The sequence below is a fragment of the Delphinus delphis genome, chromosome 11 (genome assembly GCF_949987515.2).
Source record: "Delphinus delphis chromosome 11, mDelDel1.2, whole genome shotgun sequence".
In the NCBI taxonomy this organism is placed as follows: Eukaryota; Metazoa; Chordata; class Mammalia; order Artiodactyla; family Delphinidae; genus Delphinus; species Delphinus delphis.
The window spans coordinates 90847280-90869420 of NC_082693.1; the positions used below are offsets into that span (position 1 = coordinate 90847280).

A 22141-nucleotide genomic window follows, 5' to 3' on the forward strand; every position below is an offset into this window, starting at 1 on the left:
GGTTCTCTGAGTGGCCCACCCGCTCGCTGCCTGGCGCTGCCCCATGTGAAATATTGATTTTTGAGCTGCAGGAACTTCCAGCCCAAGTGGAACTGTCCAACTGGAAGAAGTTCAGAGAAACCCGAAACACTTCCCACCCCATTTCTTAACCCTTGGGCCCCTCCCCCCCACCCCCCAAAAGAAAAAGATTAAGGGTGTGGAAAAACAGACTCTTGAGGGAAGATTAAAGGAGCTAAGTACGTGTTGCTGGGCTAAACAGTGCATAAAGTTGAGGAAAGGCATGATAACAGCTCAAAACCACTTTTAAGCGAGGCCACGTGATTTTGAGAGAAAGGCACTGGGGTTAAGGGAAACCAGGGGCCAGGGCGTTCTTCTACCAACTCACAGAATGAGCTTGGGCGACTCACTCCTCTAACTGCGGGGGGAGGCGGCAAAAATACACTATCCCTAGGACCCCTTCCAGCTCAGACATTCTATAATCCTAAGCAAATTCAGTAGGGAGGACTGTCCTGTCGCTGTTGATTTTCCTTTTAAGCGGGGCATCATTCAGGATTAGAGTTAAATGAAAGGAAAAGAAAACCTGAGATGGAAGTTCCTAAAATAACGTCCATGGAGGTGAGAGAGGGACCTCCCCTGGAGGACCCCTGGTCCTCTGGGCAACACGGTAAGGACCATAAGGACCAAGGACCTCTGAGAGGCCCCAAGGAAGTGACCTGCAGGCGGGGGGAAGGTCGGTTGCACCTTCGACTTCCCTGCAGGCCACAGCCCAACCTGCCCAGGCAGGAAGCCATACCCTTCAGTGGCAACTTCCAGAAGGCCCTGCAAGGTTCCCTCCAGCCACAGCGGGAGGCTTCCGCACCCAGGCTAGAGACGAAGACAGCTGCTGAAGACACCACGGTGAGAACCTGAGAGTCAGGCTGCAAAGAAACTCCCTACACGGCCTCGCCCTCAGCCAAAGGTCGGCCAGGAGCCTTCTCTGGGCCCACCTGCCCAGGCCCGGGTGTGCTGTGTCCCATCCTGGGTGCTGAATCACCTCAGGCTGGAGAAACCAGTCGGCAGAATGGGGGCCTGAGAAAGTCCAACTGCAGCCTGCCTGCCTCCGTTACTTTTTAAAGAGACCCGCATCAGACGCAAGGGGGCAGCTCCCCAAATATCTGGTGCCCCTCAAAGCCTGAGGGGCAGGTGTGGGCAGAGGGGGCAGATACAGGCTGGCATCCAGACTTCAAACCGCCTGCCCACGGGCTGGCAGGCCCATTTTAGACGCAGGCTCATTCTGGGTGCTCCTGTGTGACTCACGCCACTTTCCAGGAGGCCTACAGGCTGCCTGGGAGGGACACAGCCCTGCCCGAGACCCTGAAGTGGTCTTCCACCGGCTGAAAGCACCAACTCGGTGGTGAGCAGAGCCTACGTCTTCTCGGGGGCCCACATCATGCAAGACTAAGGCAGTCCTCCTTGAGAGGGGGATCGGGGCCCTCCAATTCAAAACACCCCTCTGATCACATCTTCTCAAGAATTTGGGCTTTTCCAATGTTATTAATACATAAAAACCACAGGCCAGATGTGTGAGGGACAACCGGAGACGGGGTGGGTTGCAATGACCCCAAGTTTCCAAATGAGGAGGACCCAAGAGAATAAAGGTCTGGTCTTCTGGTCAGGGTGGTCTCCCCAGGCAAGGACAAGAGGACCGTTTGGAGCCAGGGGGATTGTGGGAAAGCTGGCAAAGGGGCATCCTGAAATACTTTCCAGACACATCTTGCAGGCTTCCTTTTCTCATACTGCAGAGAAAAAGCAATCATCTACCATCTTCCAGAACACGAGGGAGTGGATCAGAGTAGACATTTGTCTAAAGGGGTTACTCTGGTGATAATATGACATCATGGAGAAGAAAACAGGCCCGAAAATGGTCCAACCACAGAGCAATTCAGCCCATTTTTAAGACCCTTCCTCCCTCCCTGCATACAATAGGCACTCAGTGTGCAATCTGGAATCCTGAGCAAAATGCATTTGAAAGCGGAGACCTCTGAGACTGGCCAGCCGACCACTTATTTGTATAGATAATAAAACTAAGAAAATTTTGAATTTTTGACTATTTAAAGGCAATGCATGTGAAAAGGCATTTAGTGAAAAAAGTAACGCTCACCCCGGACTCCGGCTTCCTGGGCCCTATCTAGAGACAACCACTATTACCCGGGTTTCTGTAGCTTTCCGTGCATAGAGCCCAGGCGACACACCCTGTTTCACCCAAAAGGGAGCAACACGTATCCTACTTTGCTTCTAGTTTTATCCACTTACAATGTATCTTGAAGAGCATGGCCTATCGGTACCTATAGGTCAGCCTCATTTTTTCAAGGGCTGCAAGGATTCCCGCCGTACAGCTGTGCCATGATTTATTTGACCCTCTTAATGGACAGTTAGCTTGTTTCCTGTCTTTTTCTATGACGATGCTGCAAAGAATGTCCTCGGACATTTCCTTTTGCACGTTTGAGTTTATCTGCCGGGTGAGTTCCTAGAAATCAGTCAGAAAGACAATGCTTTGACAGATATTGCCAAACTACCTCCTCAAAAGAGAGTTGTTACAACTTAGACTCCCACCAACAGGGCATGAGAGTGCCTAAGAAACTGGGGCATCTTGGAGAAATTAAAATTAATCTTGGAGAAATTAAAGTGCATGTTTCAGGTATAATTGGTGGACACATAAACTGGTATGATGCCTTTACGGAGCGATACGGCACCTCCTACCAAAATCAAATGTTCCCCCAACCGGAGCCAGAGCCAGAAGCCAGGCCTCCAGACACTAAGTCCAGTGCTCTTTGCATGTCACCCCTTGGCTCTCTCCTAGATCACGGAAACCGTGTTTGAGAACTAAAATCGCAGTGAGTCTGTGTACCTTCTGCCTGGGCCAGGGCCCTGCAACAAGGCTAGTGAGCACAAGCTCATCACCAAGAGCATCCAAAAGCATCAGCAGATGGGACCCGGAAGCACCTGTGTTTTCACCACTCGGGCTTTGTGGTCAATGAGCACTGCACACACACAAGCGCACCATTTTTAGAAGTACAAACAGCACTGCGCTAAAAGCCGGGAAATCCATCTACCCCGCCTCCCGTTTCCTCACCGGACACCCCAGGAGTTAAGTTAAAAACGTACATAGTCACTATATATCAGGCCCTTTATATCCTTTATTTCTTTTAGTTCTTACATCTAACCCTGCAGGAGAAGCACCATGATTCCCATATTACAGATGAGGACACTGAGGCTCAGGGAGGTGACATGACTTGCCTACAGTCATAAAGTGGCAGCGTCGGGAGCTGAACTCTGCCTAGTGCCAAAGCTCACGACCCCACTCTTCCCAGCTCTCACGAACGGGATTCCATAAGTCACAGGCTCACCGCTTCCCAGGGGGCAGCCGGGGTTCCACGCCATTGTCACCAGAGGGCTTAAGCCCAGGGGCTCAGCACACCAAGGGTTAAAGCCGAGAGGCAGTGACTCTCTGAGGCTGCACAAAGGGAAAATGCACTTCCTGCCCCTGCGGGCAGAGATGCTGTATTATGCTCAGCAAATTAGGACGTTTGTTTAATTAAGAAGACACACAGATTTTGTTATTCTAAATATTTTTGGAACATGATGCTTGGGAGGAAGCTGTCAAGGCACGGATTTTTTTTTTTTCTTTTTTCCCTTTGCCTTGGGTTTCTCTTTCTCCCCCTCCAAGAGAAGGGTAGGGCCAGGCTCACAGGAAAACAACAGCCAAGCCCTCCTCTCCCTTTGAAATAAAGATGTCAAGCTGGTAAAGGCTGTCTTAAGTACTTTATGGAAGGATTAGCTGGAAGAGGAAGTGAAGAGAGCACAGCTAGCCTGGCTTCTAGCAATACCCTCCACCAGGCAACACAACAATGCAGCATTTTTGAGTGCGCTTTTCTCCCTTTAAAAAGCCCTCAACAGATCCTTGTTTTGTTTTTTTCTGGAGCAAAAACGGGCAAGAGGCAGGCTGTGATTAACATGCGTCCTTCATCCTGTAAGAGGGAAGTTGTCCCATCTCCAACCCCTTAGGTTAAAAAGTTTAAAAATAAAAAATAGGGCTTCCCTGGTGGCGCAGCGGTTGGGGGTCCGCCTGCCGATGCAGGGGAAACAGGTTCGTGCCCCGGTCCGGGAAGATCCCACAAACCGCGGAGCGGCTGGGCCCATGGTCGCTGAGCCTGCGCGTCCGGAGCCTGTGCTCCGCTGCGGGAGAGGCCACAACGGTGAGAGGCCCGCGTACCACAAAAAAATAAATAAATAAAAATAAAAAAATAATAAAAAATAAAAACCAGAAAGCCCTGCCCCTCTCTTTCCTCTACCCTCAAATGCCCTTCAGACTAGGAGCCCCACAGAATGCACCCCTTGGGCTGCCCTTCCCCAAACAGAGCCTGCCAATCCCAGCACCTGGATCTGCCCACGGGCACTGCCGGGACTTGCTGAATGTGAAGAGTAGAGCTTTTCAGTGTCACCCTGCAGCCATCTGGGGGCACAGCGGCTCTCAAATTACATGGAGCAATCTCTTGATGTTTTTAATTACCCCTCAATTATCCACTAAATGAGTCCTCACTTTCCCGACACTGAATGCTTGCCTGGTTTGCCAAACCTGCAACGTCCTCCTTCCTGGGGGCGGCTTCCCTCCTCATCCCAGACAGTAGTGGCCCCCTCTCAGAATTCCTCGAGTCCTTTGTCTGCGGCCTGCTTGGGACACTCATCACAGGCTGCTTTTGTATTTCAGTCACTGGGCCACTATTTCCCCCTGAGGACTGTCAACTGCCCCTGGGCAGAGGCCTCTGGGTTCCCCCACGGATAGGCTGGCTCCCTTCTCCCAATCCCCATGACTCACAGCACCCTTCTAGAGTCTCTGTCATCTCTGCCTCACATTAGAGTCATCTGAAGATTTGTTTCAGCTCTCCCCTAGATGCCCCAGGGCAGGGGCCAGGTCTTGCTCAACCTCACCCCCCTACCACCTGGCAGAGTCCCTGGCACAGAGAAGCCAGTTAAATATTTGCTCAGTTACACATCTGTGTACCCTCCCCCCACCCCTAGCAGCCTTGTACGTAGATTGACTAATATTAATCAAGTGACTGTCTAAATAGGCCTTAAGGCAGCCTCCCTCCCTACCAAAAAGGGAATAAAGCACCCGGTGAGGTTACAGGCTCAGATAGTCAGAAATGGCCACAGTGTTGCAGGAAGGCGCTAAGGCTCTTCCCCTTCGACAGTTACTCGTTACTTTGCGATCCTGTTAAACCCAGGAAAGGGTGCACTGAACCGAGAAGCGACTGGGCCTCTCAAGTGCCCAGCGGAGAGAACCGCCCGTCCCCAGGACCTGGGACTTCCCGGGAACCTTCTCCCCACACCGGCTGGGTGGGGCCGCAGACAGCAGCCCCGACGCTCGCCCTGCCCCCGCCTCAAGACAGCCGACAACCTGGTCCAGGAGGGTACCTGGCCTGTTTGAGACACCGGGGTTCTCGGGAGGCATGCGATGGGGGGGATGCAGTCCCGCCCTCGGCGTGGCCCGAGGATAGCATGGGGTGAGGACCCTGCACAGGGACAAATGGGGCGGGGTGGGGGTGGGAGGTAAGTAGAAAACCCCGGATCTGGCCCAAACGGGAACGATGCAATAGCCCAGGCCGGATCCTAGTGGAGCAGGGCCCAGCTCTCCCCGCCCCCGCCCTGCTGGGGCGGCCCGCAGGTGCGCTGGAATCAGGTGCGCGCCGGGCCGCGGACATTGGTGCGGGCCTTCCTCTCCCGGGGAGCAGAAGTCAAAAGTCAACGGATGAGGATCTGTGGGGGAGGAGGGGAGTCTTTCCTGCCTCGAGCCGCGGTCTCCGCCGGGTACCCCTTCCCATGCACCCACCCGCACCTCTCCCGGTTCCCCTCCTCCGCCCAGCCGATCGCAGCCGGCCGAATGAGGAAGTCTGGAGCGGAGGGGTGAAACAGCAGAGCGCAATGTCTGCAGCAGGATTCTCCGATTCTGACTCAGGAAGACGCCCTGACAGTTGCCAAACGGTCCCCGCCTACCCGTTACCTCCGTTTCGAAAACGCCCGGCAACTTCCAAAGGAACCCCCGCCCCGAGCCTCCCACCTTACCCTCACCCGTGCGGCTGGGTCCAAGGGACAGAGGCTCCCCAGAAGGGGTTAAAAAGTTTGCCCAACTTGGGCACTGGGCGAGGCGAGGGCGGGGCGCCTGCCCCGACAGCAGGGGGAGGTCGAGGCTCCCGGGTGCCCGGCTGGCGGAGTGCGCCAGCGGGAGGGGGCGGGTGGAACGGAGGGTTTCCGGGGAGCGCTCGGCCCCGAAGCCTTCCTCTGCTCCACGAGGCCTCGCTTCCAACGGCGCCTTCCCGGAGCGTCCGCGCAGAGGTCCCGGAGACCCTCCCGGAGCGAAGGATGCGGTGCCCCGGACCGGCCCCGCAGCTTTCGCGCCCGCCCGCGCCGGTCGCCGGCTGCGCGGAGGCCAAGAACCACACATCGGCCCGCTTGCCCCAGACGCCGCGCGTCCCGTAGCCGCCCGCCTGCTTGGGGCGGGACCCGCCGGTGGGGCTCGCTCACCTGAACCTGGATCTGCCCCGGGGAACAAGCGCTGCTTCTCCCGAGAGGTCTTTCTCGAGCGCTCGGGCGACTACGGGATGGGACGAGCGCCTGAGGCGGGAGCTGCAGCAGGTCAGCCTCGCTCAGCCTTCGGTACCCTGCTCAGGAACCGCGGTGATATGCGCGCCTCACCGCACCCTGCTCTGCTCCTCGCCTCCTTCCCGCCCCGCCCTCTCCGCGCGGGCCCATTCCGAGCGGGGCGCCGGCTGCGGGGCGGAGCCTGGCGGGATGAATCCGCCTCCCGAGTTGTCTCACCCACTCCAGCCCGCTTCTGGCCATGATGGACAGACATATTGACCTGTGGGAAGGCAGCGGGCGGAGCCTATGGGAACAGAGGGGTGGGAATTCATTCTCCCCATTCGCCCCCACCTCCACCCTCTCCACCTTCCCCCGCGCTTCCTAGGCGGGAGCCCCGCCCCCTAGGGCGGGCCCAACAAACAACCAGGTTCCAGGAGGAGGATTGACACAGAGAGAGTCCAATCAGGAGGATTAGACTCTCAGAGGCCTCCCGGCCGGGATTTTGGCGCATTGCCTGACCCAGGGCGAGGCCAGGCGGGAGCAGACTGGGGAAGTCCGGGTTTCTGACACCCCGCCCCGCGAGCTGTTTTCCCTGACCCATGTCATTCTACCAGAACAGACATTAAGTACCATATATGGGAAAAGTGCTATTTTACAATTAAGAAGGCCTGTGGGGGCGGACCTGGACTCAGCCCCGGATCCGTTTTGTGCTCCCTAAGTTCGATTTCTGACCCGCTCTTTGGAGTGGGCATGCTGCCGTCTTTCAGCCTCCAGACCTTTGCACGAACGGGTTCCCTGAGCCTGGAGTGCCCTTCCGAGCCTCTCTTTACCTCCACGTGGTTAACTCGCACACTTCCTTTCGGGTATTTGTTGCAAAATGTTTTGGGGGGTTTTTTTAGGTAGGCAAAGCGCATTTTTTTCCCCTGGTTACTGCCCACAACAAGAGGATTAATTTTGTTTTTTTAAGATTTTTTTACATTTTTAATCCATCTGGAATTCATTTGAACTCTGGAGTGGGAAAGAAATCGAATATAATTTTTGTAATAGCCAGCTATCCACACACCACCATCACCTACCGAACTCATATATTCTTGGATCTGTTTCTGAGTTGTATCCAGTGACCTTTCTGTGTGTTCCTGTGCCAGTTCCACAATACTTTAAGGATGGTAGCTTTATAATACATTTTATATCTAAGAGGGCAAATTTCTCATTACTATTTCCTTTTGGAATGTTCTTCCTATCATGACTATCTATTCTCCCAAATGAGCTTCAAAAAACGTATGATCTAAAGGCAAGAGAAAACTGGAAAAAAGATTTTGCAACTCTGTGACAAAGAATTATTATCAACAATATGTAAAGAGCTCTTCTGCTTCCATAAGAAAAACCCCCAATACTCCAAAATAAAAATAGCCCAAAAAGGAACAGGCTATTAAAAGAGAAGAAATATAAGGCTTCCCTGGTGGCGCAGTGGTTGGGAGTCCGCCTGCCGATGCAGGGGACACGGGTTCGTGCCCCGGTCCGGGAAGATCCCACATGCCGCCGAGCGGCTAGGCCCGTGAGCCATGGCCGCTGAGCCTGCGCGTCCGGAGCCTGTGCTCCGCAACGGGAGAGGCCACAACAGTGAGAGGCCCGCGTACCGCAAAAAAAAAAAAAAAAAAAAGAGAAGAAATATAAATGGCCCGTAATTATGAAAAAATTAGTCATCTGAAATACAAACAAAACTACACGGGATGCCATTTTCCACCTATCAAATTAAAAAAATAAATAAATAAAAATGTCCACTGTTAGCCAGGTTTAGAGATACAGGTGGGAAAATAAATTGATCAATTTTCTCTGATAATTAATCATAAAATAATAACTGGAAAAGTGCACCAAGATGGGTTTAAAAGTTCTTTACAACATTGTTTATAGTCATTAAATATTAGAAATAAATGTACAATGTAAAAGGTTGAATAAATTTTAATACATCCACATGTTGAATACTACCCAGAAAGTCATCAAAAATTGTATCTAGATTTGTATTTACTGACTTAAAATATACTAAGTGAGGAAGAGCAAATTATAGAATGCTATGATAGCAGGATTTCATTTATTTTTTCATAATGTTTGTGTGTGTGTTATGTGTGTACATGTATGTATGTCTCAGAGAGAGAACGAGGTTTAAAAGACATTATATCAAAGTGTAAGTAGGGGTTATGTCTTGGCAGAAGGACTGTGACTGATTTTTTTCTTTTTCTTATCTGTATTTCTAACACATATATCACTTGCATAATTTTTTCAAAACTGGGAGAAAAAGACTCACCCCCACGTCATCTTTATTTTTAATTAATTTATTTTTATTAATTTATTTTTATTAATTTATTTTTGGCTGTGTTGGGTCTTCATTGCTTTGCACCGGCTTTCTCTGGTTGCAGCGAGCAGCAGCTACTCTGTGCTGCAGCGCGTGGGCTTCTCATGCAGTGGCTTCTCTTGTTGCGGAGCACAGACTCTAGGCGTGTGGGCTTCAGTAGTTGTGGCATGCAGGCTCAGTAGTTGTGGCATGCGGGCTCAGTAGTTGTGGCTCACGGGCTCTATAGCACAGGCTCAGTAGTTGTGGTGCACGGGCTTAGTTACCCTGTGGCATGTGAGATCTTCCCGGACGAGGCCTCAAACCCATGTCCCCTGCATTGGCAGGAGGGTTCTTAACCACTGCACCACCAGGGAAGTCCACCCCTACATCATCTTGAATTTATCTCTCATAGTATTTACACACTAGATTTTTTTTTTTTTTTTTACACACTAGATTTTAATTGTCCATGTACTTAACTGTTTTCTCTGCTAGGAGCTGCCTGAGGGCAGATAGGAAGTATGACTTATTTGTGGACCCAGAACTGACACAAGGCTTGGCATAAAATGGTCCTTAGTGGATGCTTGAAGAGGAATCAGAGAGCATCTGTTTCCTTATCTGTAAAATGGTTGTAGGGACTTCCCTGGTGGCGCGGTGGTTAAGAATCTGCCTGCCAATGCAGGGGACATGGGTTTGAGCCCTGGTCCGGGAAGATCCCACATGCTACGGAGCAACTAAGCCCATGCACAACCACTGAGCCTGCGCCGTAGAGCCCGCGAGCCACAACTACTGAGCCCGTGTGCCACAATTACTGAAGCCCAAGTGCCTAGAGCCTGTGCTCCACAGCAAGAGAAGCCACCACAATGAGAAGCCCGCGCACCTCAACGAAGAGTAGCCCCCGCTCGCGGCAATTAGAGAAAGCCCGCGTGCAGCAATGAAGACCCAACACAGCCAACAATAAATAAAATAAAAATAAATAAATTTAAATAAATAAAATGGATGTAATCACGGGGGCTTGCCCAGTCCGCAGAACTGTTGGGAGGAACACAGAAGCAGGCTTATAAGTGTTTTATAAACCGCTAACAATGTGTACTTACAACACAACATTATGGAAAATGATCATTTCCATTTTCCTCACCCTCAGTCTCCTACACCACCCTTTCCTGGAAACTGAGGTCACTCAGAAGATAACCTGTCAGATAAACTCTGAATTCTCTCCTCCCCATCTACTAGCCTGGATTCTTCCCTAAAGCAGGAAGCCCTCCTACTTACTGTCCAGCCTAACCCTTCCTCTATCTCCCAGAACCTGCACCCTCAATGGTGTCTACCCTCGTAATATTTTAGAAAGATATTTTATCTCTTTTGTCTGAGTATTAAAATGGTATTACGGTTGGTGTAGAAAAACACCAAAAAGAAGACAAATTAAAACTACCCACAACCTTACCACCACACTGTAGCAACTGTTAACAAATCTTATTTCCTTCAAATCTTTATACACACACATATTTAAAATAAAATTGAGAGATCCACATATATATATGGTCATCTGATTTATTACAAAGGTGCCACTGCAAAATAAATGGGGAAAAGATGGTCTTTTTAATAACTGGTTCTAGGTCAATCACCTATCTGCACATGGAAACATGAATCTTTACCCCTTGTCTTATACTTTTGAGAGAAATAGTTTAGGCTGAATCCAAGACCTGAATGTGAAAACTAAACAATAAAACTTCTAGAAAAAAGTTCTTCATGACCTTGAAGTAGGCAAAAAGATTTTAAGACACAAAAATTATGAATAGGAACCATAGGAAAAATTGTTAACTAGAACTTCATTAAAATTAAGCACTTTCATTCATCAAAAGATACATTTAAGAGAGTGAAAAATCAGACCACAGACTAGGAGAAAATATTTACAGTACATTATATATAACCAAGGGTGTGTATCCAGAATTTTTCAAGAACATCTATGTTAAGAAAAAGACAGACAACCCAATTTTTTTTAATGGGCAGACTTGAATGAGTACTACATAAAAAAATAACTAACCAGTAAGCAAATGAAAAGGTGCTAAACATCATTAGTTATAAAATGCAAGTTAGGGCTTCCCTGGTGGCGCAGTGGTTGAGAGTCCACCTGCCGATGCAGGGGACACGGGTTCGAGCCCTGGTCGGGGAAGATCCCACATGCCGGGGAGCAACTAGGCCCGTGTGCCACAAGTACTGAGCCTGTGCTCTAGAGCCCATGCTCTGCAACAAGAGAAACCACCGCAATGAGAAGCCCGCGCACTGCTCACCGCAAATAGAGAAAGCTCGCGTGCAGCAACGAAGACCCACTGCCGCCAAAAATAAATAAATAAATAAATAAAATTTAAAAGAAGGAAATGTTCATAGCAGCTTAACACAGCCAAAAACTAGGAAGAGGAAAGGCTATCAACAGTACAATGGGGCTTCCCTGGTGGTGCAGTGGTTAAGAATCCACCTGCCAATGCAGGGGACACGGGTTCGAGCCCTGGTCGGGGAAGATCCCACGTGCTGCGGAGCAACTAAGCCTGTGTGCCACAACTACTGAGCTTGCGCTCTAGAGCCCGTGAGCTACAACTACTGAGCCCGAGTGCCATAACTACTGAAGCCCGCGCGCCTAGAGTCTGTGCTCTGCAACAAGAGAAGCCACCCAATGAGAAGCCCGCGCACCGCAACGAAGAGTAGCCCCCACTCGCCGTAACTAGAGAAAAGCCCGCGCGCAGCAACAAAGACACAAGGCAGCCAAAAATAAAATAAATAAATAAATTTATTTTAAAAAAAAACGGGCTTCCCTGGTGGCGCAGTGGTTGAGAGTCTGCCTGCCGATGCAGGGGACGCGGGTTCGTGCCCCGGTCCGGGAAGATCCCACATGCCGTGGGGCGGCTGGGCCCGTGAGCCATGGCCGCTGAGCCTGCGCGTCCAGAGCCTGTGCTCCGCAACGGGAGAGGCCACAACAGTGAGAGGCCCGCGTACCGCAAAAAAAAAAAAAAAAAGACAAAGACCTTAACAGAAAAAGATATACAGAGGGCAGATAAGCATATGAAAAGATGCTCCACATCATATGTTGTCAGAGAAATGCAATTTTAAACAACAATGAGCCACCGATACACACCCATTAGAATGGCCAAAATCCAAAACACTAACAACACCAAATGCTGCTGAGGATGTGGAGCAACTGGAACTCTCGTTGATTGCTGGTGGGCATGCAAAGCCACTTTGGAAGCCGGTGTGGTGGTTTCTTACAAAACTAAATGTACTCTTACCGTATGATCCAGCAATTGTGCTCCTTGGTGTTTACCCAAAGGAGTTGAAAACTTACATATACCCCAAATCCTGCACACAGATGATTATAGTAGCTTTATTCATAATTGCACAAGCTTGGAAGCAACCGACATGTCCTTCTGTAGGTGAATGGATAAACTGTTGTACATCCAGACAATGAAATATTAGCACTAAAAATAAATGAACTCTGGAGCCATGAAAAGACGTGGAGGAAGTTTAAACACATATTATTAAGTGAAAGATACCAATATGAAAAAAACTGCCTGCTATATGATTCCAACTACATGACATTCTGAAAAAGGCAAAGCTATGGAGAAAATGAAAAGATCAGTGGTTGTCGAGGGGTTGTGGGAAGAGGGAGGGCCAAACAGGGCAGAGCACAGAGGATTTTTAGGGCAGTGAAAATACTCTAATGGGGGATATATTCCTCGTTCTCCCCTCCTTCTCATCAGCAGACTTCTCCAGAAAGCGAGCCTTAAATCGCAGCATCTGCATGAGGTTCCCTGATACCTCACCTTGCTCTCATTCACCTTGGGCCCCTCCCTCTCTCCGAAAACTGCCCGTCCGTGGTCCACAACCCAATGCCTCACTCAGGTCTTGCCTTCCTGGATGGATTTTGAAGGTGCTCAACATCCCCTCCTCCCAGCACAGACTTTCTAGAAACTCCCCAGAAGGACTGGTCACCTTCCCTTTTCTCTCTTCCATGATCTTCCATGATTGCGCTGCATCTGTTTTTTGGGTTTTTTTAATTTTTATTTTATTATTTTTTTGAGGTACGCAGGCCTCTCACCGCTGTGGCCCCTCCCGTCACGGAGCACAGGCTCCGGACGCGCAGGCTCAGCCGCCATGGCTCATGGGCCCAGTCGCTCCGCGGCATGTGGGATCTTCCCGGACCGGGGCACGAACCCGTGTGCCCTGCATCGGCAGGTGGACTCTCAACCACTGTGCCACCAGGGAAGCCCCTGCATCTGTTTTTTGAAGGTGGTATTTCTTCCAATTGGTTGGTACCTGGGTTGTATCTGTCCTTAAATACTTTTAATAGCGCCTCTGCCAGAGGCTGACATTTATTGAGTGATTTACCATGTGACAGGCACGGTGCTAAATGCCTTGTTTAAATATCATCTCATTTAATCCTCGCAAGGGTACTGTGAGGTTAGAGATGAATATTATCTCCATTTTACAGATGAGGAAGAGGAGGCTCAGAGAACTTAAGTGACTTGCCAAGTTCACACAGTGGTGGGATCAGAGTTCGGCCCATGTCAGCGCAGCTTCAGAGCATATGTGCTACATACTATACTGAGGTTCCCCCTATTTCCAGCTCTCTTCTCCCCTCTTCTCCTCTGTCCTAGAGCTGGGCTTCTAACCCACTCCCCCACTTTTAAATATTATAGCCATGTGAATGACTTGCAAATCCGTATCTCCAACACCAGCCTCTTCCTGATGTTCAGTCTCCCTTTTTTTTTTTTTTTTTTTTTGCGGTACGCGGGCCTCTCACTGTTGCGGCCTCTCCGGTTGCGGAGCACAGGCTCCGGACGCGCAGGCTTAAGCGGCTACGGCTCACAGGCCCAGCCGCTCGGCGGCATGTGGGATCTTCCCGGACCGGGGCACGAACCCATGTCCCCTGCATCGGCAGGCGGACTCTCAACCACTGCGCCACCAGGGAAGCCCCAGTCTCTATTTTTTAATTTGTTTTTATTGTGGTTAAAATACATACATAACGTAAAATTTACCACCTTAATCAGGTTTAAGTGTACGGTTCTGTGGCATTAAGGACACTCATATTGTTGTGAAACCGTCACCACCATCCTGCTCCAAAACTCTTCTGATCTTGCAAAACTGAAACCCTATACCCAGTAACTAGTAACTCCCCATCCTCCTCTCTTGCTCTGCCCCCACCTCCTGGGAAACCACTATTCTACTTTCTGTCCCTATGAGTTGTTTTTTTTTTTTTTTTTTTTTTTGCGGTACGCGGGCCTCTCATTGCTGTGGCCTCTCCCGTTGCGGAGCACAGGCTCCGGACGCGCAGGCTCAGCGGCCATGGCTCACGGGCCCAGCCGCTCCGCGGGGTGTGGGATCTTCCCGGACCGGGGCGCGAACCCATGTCCCCTGCATCGGCAGGCGGACTCCCAACCACTGCGCCACCAGGGAAGCCCTGTCCCTATGAGTCTGACTCTAGGTCTGTCACTCTTGGTAAGTGGAATCAACAGTATTTGCCTTTTTGTGACTGGCTTACTTCACATAGCATAATGTCCTCAACTTTCATCCATGTTGTAGCATATGTCAGAATTCCTTCTTTTCTAATGCTGAGTAATATTCTATTGCATGTACATCCCATATTTTGCTTATCCTTTTAACCATTGATGGATACTTGGGTAGCTTCCACATTTTAGCTATTGTGACTAATACTGCTGTGAACATGAATGCACAGATATCGCTTCTGTTTTCAGTTCTTTGGTATATGCTCAAAAGTAGAATTGCTGAATCATATGGTAATTCTATTTTTAATTTTTTTAGGAATACCATACTGTTTTTCACAGCAGCTATATATTTTACCTTCCTACCAAGAGTGCACAAGGATTCCAATTTGTCCATATCCTCCCTTCTGCTTATTTTCTGTAATAATAAATTGTTTTTTAAGTACTGTCAACAAAGACGATATATGCAACAGGAAAATAGGTGAAAAAATTTTTTCTTGGTAGTAGCCGTTTTAATGGCTGTGAGATGGTATCTCATTGTGGTTTTGATTTGCATTTCCCTGATGATTAGCGATGTTGAGCATCTTTTTGTGCGCTTATTGGCCGTTTGTATATCTTCTTTGGAGAAATGTCTATTCAAGTCCTTTGCCCATTTTGGAATCAGACTGTTGGGATTTTTTGTTGATGAATTTTAGGAGTTCTCTGTATACTCTGAATATTAATTCCTTATCAGATATATAATTTGCAAGTATTTCCTCCTAATCTCTGGGTTGCCTTTTTACTCTGTTGATACTGTTTTTTGTTTTGTTTTGTTTTTTTTTTGGCTGCATTGGATCTTCGTTGTTGCGTGCGGGCTTTCTCCAGTTGCGGAGAGCAAGGGCTACTCTTCGTTGCGGTGTGTGGGCTTCTCATTGCGGTGGCTTGTCTTCTTGTGGTGTGGGCTCTAGGCGTGCAGGCTTCAGTGGTTGTGGCGCACGGGCTTAGTTGCTCTGCGGCATGTGGGATCTTCCCGGACCAGGACTCGAACCCAAGTTCCCTGCAGTGGCAGGTGGATTCTTAACCACTGCGCCACCAGGGAAGCCCTCTGTTGATAGTGTTTTCTGATGCACAGAATTTTTTTTCATGAAGTTCAATTTGCCTATTTTTTTCTTTTGTTGCACGTGCCCTTCAGTCTTTTTTAATCCACATAATTTTTTATGCTAAGATAATACATTTTGGACTAAACATAGAGTATCTTGGGAAGGATATACAAGAAGTAACACTGGCTGTTCTTAGAAGAGCTGGCTGATGGGGAAACAGGAGTAGGAGAATTTTCACTGAAAAAAAACTTTCTCTCTCTTAAATTGAGACTCATATGAATGTATTATCTATTTAAATAAATCAAATTTAAATATAAAAAGATACGCTACAAATTAAAATATAGGTATAAAATAATACATTCTCATTTTTTAAACCTAGAAAACAATTTTAAGCATAAAGAAAAACATCTAAATCACCTACAGTTTTACCCAAGATTCTTGGTGCATTTCCCTATTGTTCGGTTGTGTGATGATGAGGTTCTCGCCAAACCTGTCTGCACACCTGACTCCCAGCTCTACTCACGTTGCCAGCCTCTCCATGCCAACCAGACCCAAGCCCAGAGGGCTCTCTCGCTCCCCTGTCCTTTCTCCTCCCTGACTCCCTGACTTCACTCCTCACTCCCCTTACCCCCACCTCACCCAGTCTTCCTTTCCTTCTCCCCAGCATCTCCTTGCTCTCGGGCACTTGCCCTCCCCTCTTCCCCTCCAGACCGTGACCTGAGCTTCCCAGCAGGGCTCTCCCCCACTGTCTCTTCCCATTTCCACTGGTATTTTCCACATCCCAAGATTGATGTCCTGGAGCCCAGCTATGAGCATCAGCTCAGCACAGACTTACTGAACTCTTACTATGTGTCAGGCATAGAGCTAAGCACTTGGCACATCCATTGCCTTATTACATCCTCATCTCAGTCTTTTGATGTGGGTACTATTATTCTCCCCCATTTCACAGATGAGGAAACCGAGGCTCAGAGGAGTTAAGTAATTTGTCCAAGATTATACTAGATCGCTCACGTTCTGATAACAACTTTAGGATTATTATTGGTTCATTACTCTCAACGACCCAATCATCATGACTTTTGCTCCTCATTTTACAGAGAAGAAAATAAGCACAGATCGTTAAGTGACTTGATCAACGTTGTTCAGCTAATAGGTGGTGAGGCTGAGATTTGAACCCAGGTGTGCTCACTGCACAAAATCCAAAACCTCTCATTTTGATGCTCTGTCTTCGTAGACTCTGCTCTGGCCCTCAAAGAGCCTAGATTACGTTCTGCCCTTCTCCGGCCAAAAACCTTTGCAGTGCTTTCCTTGTGAAGCCCAAACTCCTAGCCTGGTTTCCTGGGCTGCATGCGATTATCTCCAATCTCCCGATAAGACCTGTCACCCTCTGGTCCTCTGCAGGGACTCACCCCGCAAGCAGCAGCAGCTCACTGAACCTGCCCATTCTACGAATTGGCCACTGTCCCACCACTGCTTTCATACCTTCTCTGGCGATTCTGCCCGCTGGCCCCAACCCATCCGTCCAGACCCCGATCCCCCTCTAGCAAGAGACCCCTCCCTCCTCCTGACATAGAGCATCCTCTGACCACACGTTTCCCCTTCCATCGTGTCCTGTCTTTTGCTTCCTGGGTCACAATCCAGACTCCAGCACCTACTGTGCCTCAGTATCCTCATTTGGAAAATGGGGATGATGATAACTCCTTACAGAACTGGGTGGTTGTGAGGATGAAACGACATCATGTACGTCAAACACCCACAGGAGTCAGGGCGGAGTAAGTGCTATCCCCAAGTATTTCCTGAGGGTGGGTTATTTGCCAGCCCCTGTGCCAGATGCCGGGATTTGGTGACGGACAAGCTTCAGTCTCTGCTCTGTTGCTGGTGCTAACAGAACAGCCTGGTAAGGGCTGCAAAGAATAAGCACTTGAGGGGTGTGTGGGGGCAGAAGGAGGACATCTAGGGGAAGCGGGAGGAGCAGCTTATTCCAGGCAGGAAAACTGAGTGCAAGCCCCAGTGGGGAGAAGACACAGACTGTGCAGGACTCAGCAGCTCGGTGCCTGGGTGGGAAGTGTCAAGGAGGCAGGAGGGGTAGGAAAGGACGAGGACCTGCTGCAGAAACTCGGGTCTCCGGACCAGCAGCGTAGCGGCACCAGCCTCACCTGGGAGCTGGTTAGAAGCCCGGAGTCTCAGGACCCAGCCCAGACCCACGGAATCCAAATCTGCATGTTAACAAGCCCTCCAGGTGCTTTGCATCATCTTTAAGTGGGGCAAACACTGGGCTTAATCAGGTGACCTGCGGTCCTACAGAGGAGCTTCCACTCCAGTGGACGTTGGAATCTCTGGGGAGATTTGCATCCAATCAGTATCCGAGGTGGTGGGTCCTGAGGGTCCTTATTTTATAAATTTGTTATTCATTCAACAAATGATTACTGGGACTTCCCTGGCGGTCCAGTGGTTAAGACTCCAGGCTTCCACTGGAGGGGGCACGGGCTCAATCCCTGGTCAGGGAACTAAGATCCCGCATGCCGCACGGCATGGCCAAAAAATAATTAATTAATTAATTAATTAAATAAAATATATCACATCTTAAAAAAAAAAGATTACTGAGCACAGGACCATGCCTTCTCCTTTCCTGGAATAGTACTCAGGGCCTCTCTCTTAGCACACACTCAACAAACATCATGCCAGGAATCTGGTGCATGGGCTCCCAAGCCCAATTTACCTTTTTCCGTCTAGGGTCCACCCTGGTCTCCCTGCCGTCACTCAAAGATGCACACACACTTCTCCCCATTCCTCTTCAGCCTCTGAGTGTGTTGAGTCCTTCAGGAGGCCTCTCAGATCTTCCTACCTGGTACGGAGGTCCTCTTCCCATAGCACACTGGGCTTGTTTCTGTCATAGCATCCTTGTACTATCAGCCTGCCTGCTTCCGAACAAGGAGCCAGGAGCTTCCTCTGCACAGATCACTGCTTTGTTTGTGCCTGTATCCCCATGACCCGGCACAGTTAAATGTTTGTAAAGTGAATGAACAAATAAATAACCTAATAAAAGTTAAAATAGACACACTACCATATAGGGGGTAGATAACCAAGGAACTACTGTTGGGAACTATATTCAATATCTTATAATAACCTATAACGGAAAAGAATCTAAAAAAAGAATATATATATATATATATATATATATATATATAACTGAATCACTTTGCTGTACACCTGAAACTAACACAACATTGTTAATCAACTATATTTCAATAAAAACTTTTTAAAAAAGAATAGATGTGAAAGCATGACGTCAATGTTAGATAATACAATTATTCATTTGTGTTTGTTGCATGGTGTCTTTCCACAGATGGGTGCTGGAGAATAAATATCCATGCCTCTATTTTTCTTAAGAACTTTTTTGAGATATAATTCACATACCTTTCACCCATGTAAAGTGCACAATTCAGTGATTTTGAGTATAGTCATGGAGTTGTGCAACCATGACCACTATTTAATTCCAGAACATTTTCGTCATCACTCCAAAGAAACCCCATATCTATTAGCAGTCAATCCCCATTTCCCCCCAACCTCCTCCCCGTGCCCTAGGCAACCACTAATCTACTGCCTGTCTCTATAGATGTGCCTATTCTGGACAGCTTATGTAAATGGAATCATACAATATATGGTCCTTGGCGTCTGGCTTCTTTCACTTAGCATGAGTGTTCCAGGTTCATTTATGCAGGAACATGTATCGGTACTTCATTCCTTCTATTGCTGAAAGATATTCCGTTGTATGGATACACACATTTTGCTTATCCACTCATCAGATGACAATAACCAACTTTCATGCAGGTTTACAGCGTTTAGCTTTTGCACCTGCATTCTCATGCTGCCTCGCTTCATCTTGACTTTTACTGTTTGAGGAAGGTTGTGTTTATCCCCATTTTGCAGGTGAGTAAACTGAGGCTACAATGAGCAGTTTTGACTTGCCAGAGATCACAGGCTATTAAACAGCAGAGTCATAATCTGAAGCCCTTTTCTCTGTGCCATTCTGCCTCCCTCCCCAATCCAGTTTATGTCACATCTCCCTTTTCCCTTTATAAATCCACTTTTCATGGTGTCCACAGTGCCCTATGGCTACCGGGCCTTGGATACACAGAGGTTTGGATGTATGCTCAGGAAGGGTGTTGAGCCTTTATCTGATCTGGATTTATAAGCCAAAGGTCTGCCCTGTTTACAGCCTCAGTGTAGACAGGCCACTTCTGGCTCCTGGATGGGGGCAGCGGAGGGGGAGGGGTGTTAGCTGAGAGGAGACCAAGTTCTGGGAGTATATTACCCCACCATCCACCCTGTAGAAAGCGGCCTCCCCCACCGGCCCCAGCGCCACCCAGACCTTCCTGTGGCCACTCCGCCTGCCTGCCACGCCCCTTCCTCTCCAGTCACAGAGAACTTTAAACACGCCTCTTGATAGCCCTGGTCACACTGTCACACAGTTCTTCGTTTATTTGTCTGGTCCCCCAAACCTGTGAGCGCAGACCTGAAAATCACCTTAATATCACAGCAACTGACAATAGGATCTGGGTCAATGCTAGTGGAATGAATGGGTCTTCCGTGTTTTAGTAATAGTGCCTATCAGGAATTCCCTGCTGGGCAAGTGCTTAGGACTCGGAGCTTTCACCGCCATGGCCTTGATTCAGTCCCTGGTTGGGGTAAGATCCTGCAAGCCGTGTGGCGTGGCCAAAAACAATTAATTGATTAATTTAAAAATAGTGTCTGTCATCTACTGCATGCTGACCACAAGACGTTTTATCCTGACAACAACCCTGGGATGTGGTGTCTAATCTCCTTTTCACAGAAGAAGAATTGGCGAGTCAGAAAGGTAAAGTTTACAAGCCCAAGGCCTCCTAGACTGTAAGAGACAAAGTGGGGATTTAAATCTAGACCCATTTGTCTTCCAATAGGCTGCTCTTTACCACCAGTGGGTCCCTCTTAGGGCAAGGGTGACTTTAGAATCAGGCCTTTGGGAGTAGATGATTTTTTTTAAAAAAGAATAAGTTTCAACATTGTAAATCAAGTATACTTCAATTAAAAATGAAATAAAATATTCAAGTGATATTTTTAAAATATAAATATAAATAAATAAGTAAAGGACAAGGTTGCCCAAAGCTCCTCAAACTCTACTTACCTGTGATCTCTACTACTAGATCCCACTTCAGGTCTCAAGAGAGAAAATCAGCTCAGAGAGGTTAAGTGACAATCCAAAACACACAGCTCAGTGGGAGGACCAGCCCTCAAGGCCAAACCTGCTTGTTTCCAAGGGCAAACTTGCTTCAGCACAGCACAGTTGCTGGGTGTTTATTCCACATTGCATCGCCCAAGTGAAAGTCTCAGTTCCCACTGAGAAGCTTTACAAGGAAACGAATAAATCCAAATACCAGAGAAATTGGAACCCTGATGCATCACTGGTATCGTAAAATGGTACAGTCACTTTGGAAAACAGTGTGGCAGTGCCTCAAAGTCCTAAAATGAAGTTACCACCTGACCTAGAAATTCCACCCCTAGGTAATGCACCTAAGAAAAATGAAACATATGTTCACACAAAAACTTGTACATGAATGTGCATGCATGTTGACAGCAGCGTTATTCATAATAGCCAAGGAAAGGAAGCAACGCAGATGTCCACGGACTGAGAAATGGATAAATACAATGTGGCGTTCCGTACAACGGGGTGTTATCTGACAATAAAAACGAATGAGGTTCTGGTACGTGTTACAACATGGAGGAACCTTGGGAACGTGATGCTCAGTGAAAGAATCCAGACACAAAGGGTCACATATTGTATGATTCTACTTCTCTGAAATGTCCAGAATAGGCAGATGTATGGAGTCGGAAAGTAGATTAGCGGTTGCCAGGGGCTGAGGGGAGGAGGGAAAGAGGAGTTACTGCTCACGGGGATGGGCTTTCTTCAGGGGACGACGAAAACGTTCTGGAATTAGATAGTGGTGACGGTTGCACAACTCTGTGACTACAGTAAAAACCACTGAATTGTACACTTTAAAAGGGCGGATTTTATGGTATGTGAATTATATATATAAGGCTGGTATAAAAGGAAAAAGAATAAAAATGATCTCTGCCTTTTGCAGTCCCATGGAAGCAGGTATTTGAAGGTGCCCTGGTCCCACGCCCATGCTGTGACAGAGCACGGCGTCCACTCACTGGGCCCAGCACGGCACCCACCGCCAAGCGTGGCCTCTTTGATTTGGTGTGGGAGTGTCTCTTAGCCTCTCTTCCCTTTGAGGGCGCATCCTTAACATTGGGTCTTCTGTGTGGCAAAGGACTTTACGGTCATAACGTATCCATTCCCAGATGGGGAAGCCATGGTAGGTAGCCACCCAGCCCAGCTGGGTGATGACAGTCAGGTGACGTCATAGGGTGTCAGCGATCTGGAGCCAACGATTTGACCCCCCGTGTGAAGCAGCTGGGATATAAAGGCAGGCACCCTGGATCGGGAACCTGAATGCCCGGGTTTGAATCTCAGCTCCACCACCTGCTAGCTGGGTGGTCCGGAGCAGTCTCTTAACCACCTGGAGCCAACATTTGCTCACCTGAAAGAGTGAGGGGGGTGATCCCTAGGTCTGAGGACACTG

General features: G+C 48.6%; 1 protein-coding gene across 1 annotated transcript in view; it reads right to left on the reverse strand.

Moving 5' to 3' along the window:
- MYH9 (myosin heavy chain 9) overlaps positions 1 to 6761 on the reverse strand; it is a 92965-nt gene extending 86204 nt beyond the window's left edge. The window contains exon 1 of the mRNA XM_060025585.1: positions 6562 to 6761. The gene's annotated coding sequence lies outside the window, so the exon portion shown is untranslated. The remainder of the gene's footprint in view (positions 1 to 6561) is intronic.
- Between the last annotated feature and the right edge of the window lie 15380 nt (positions 6762 to 22141).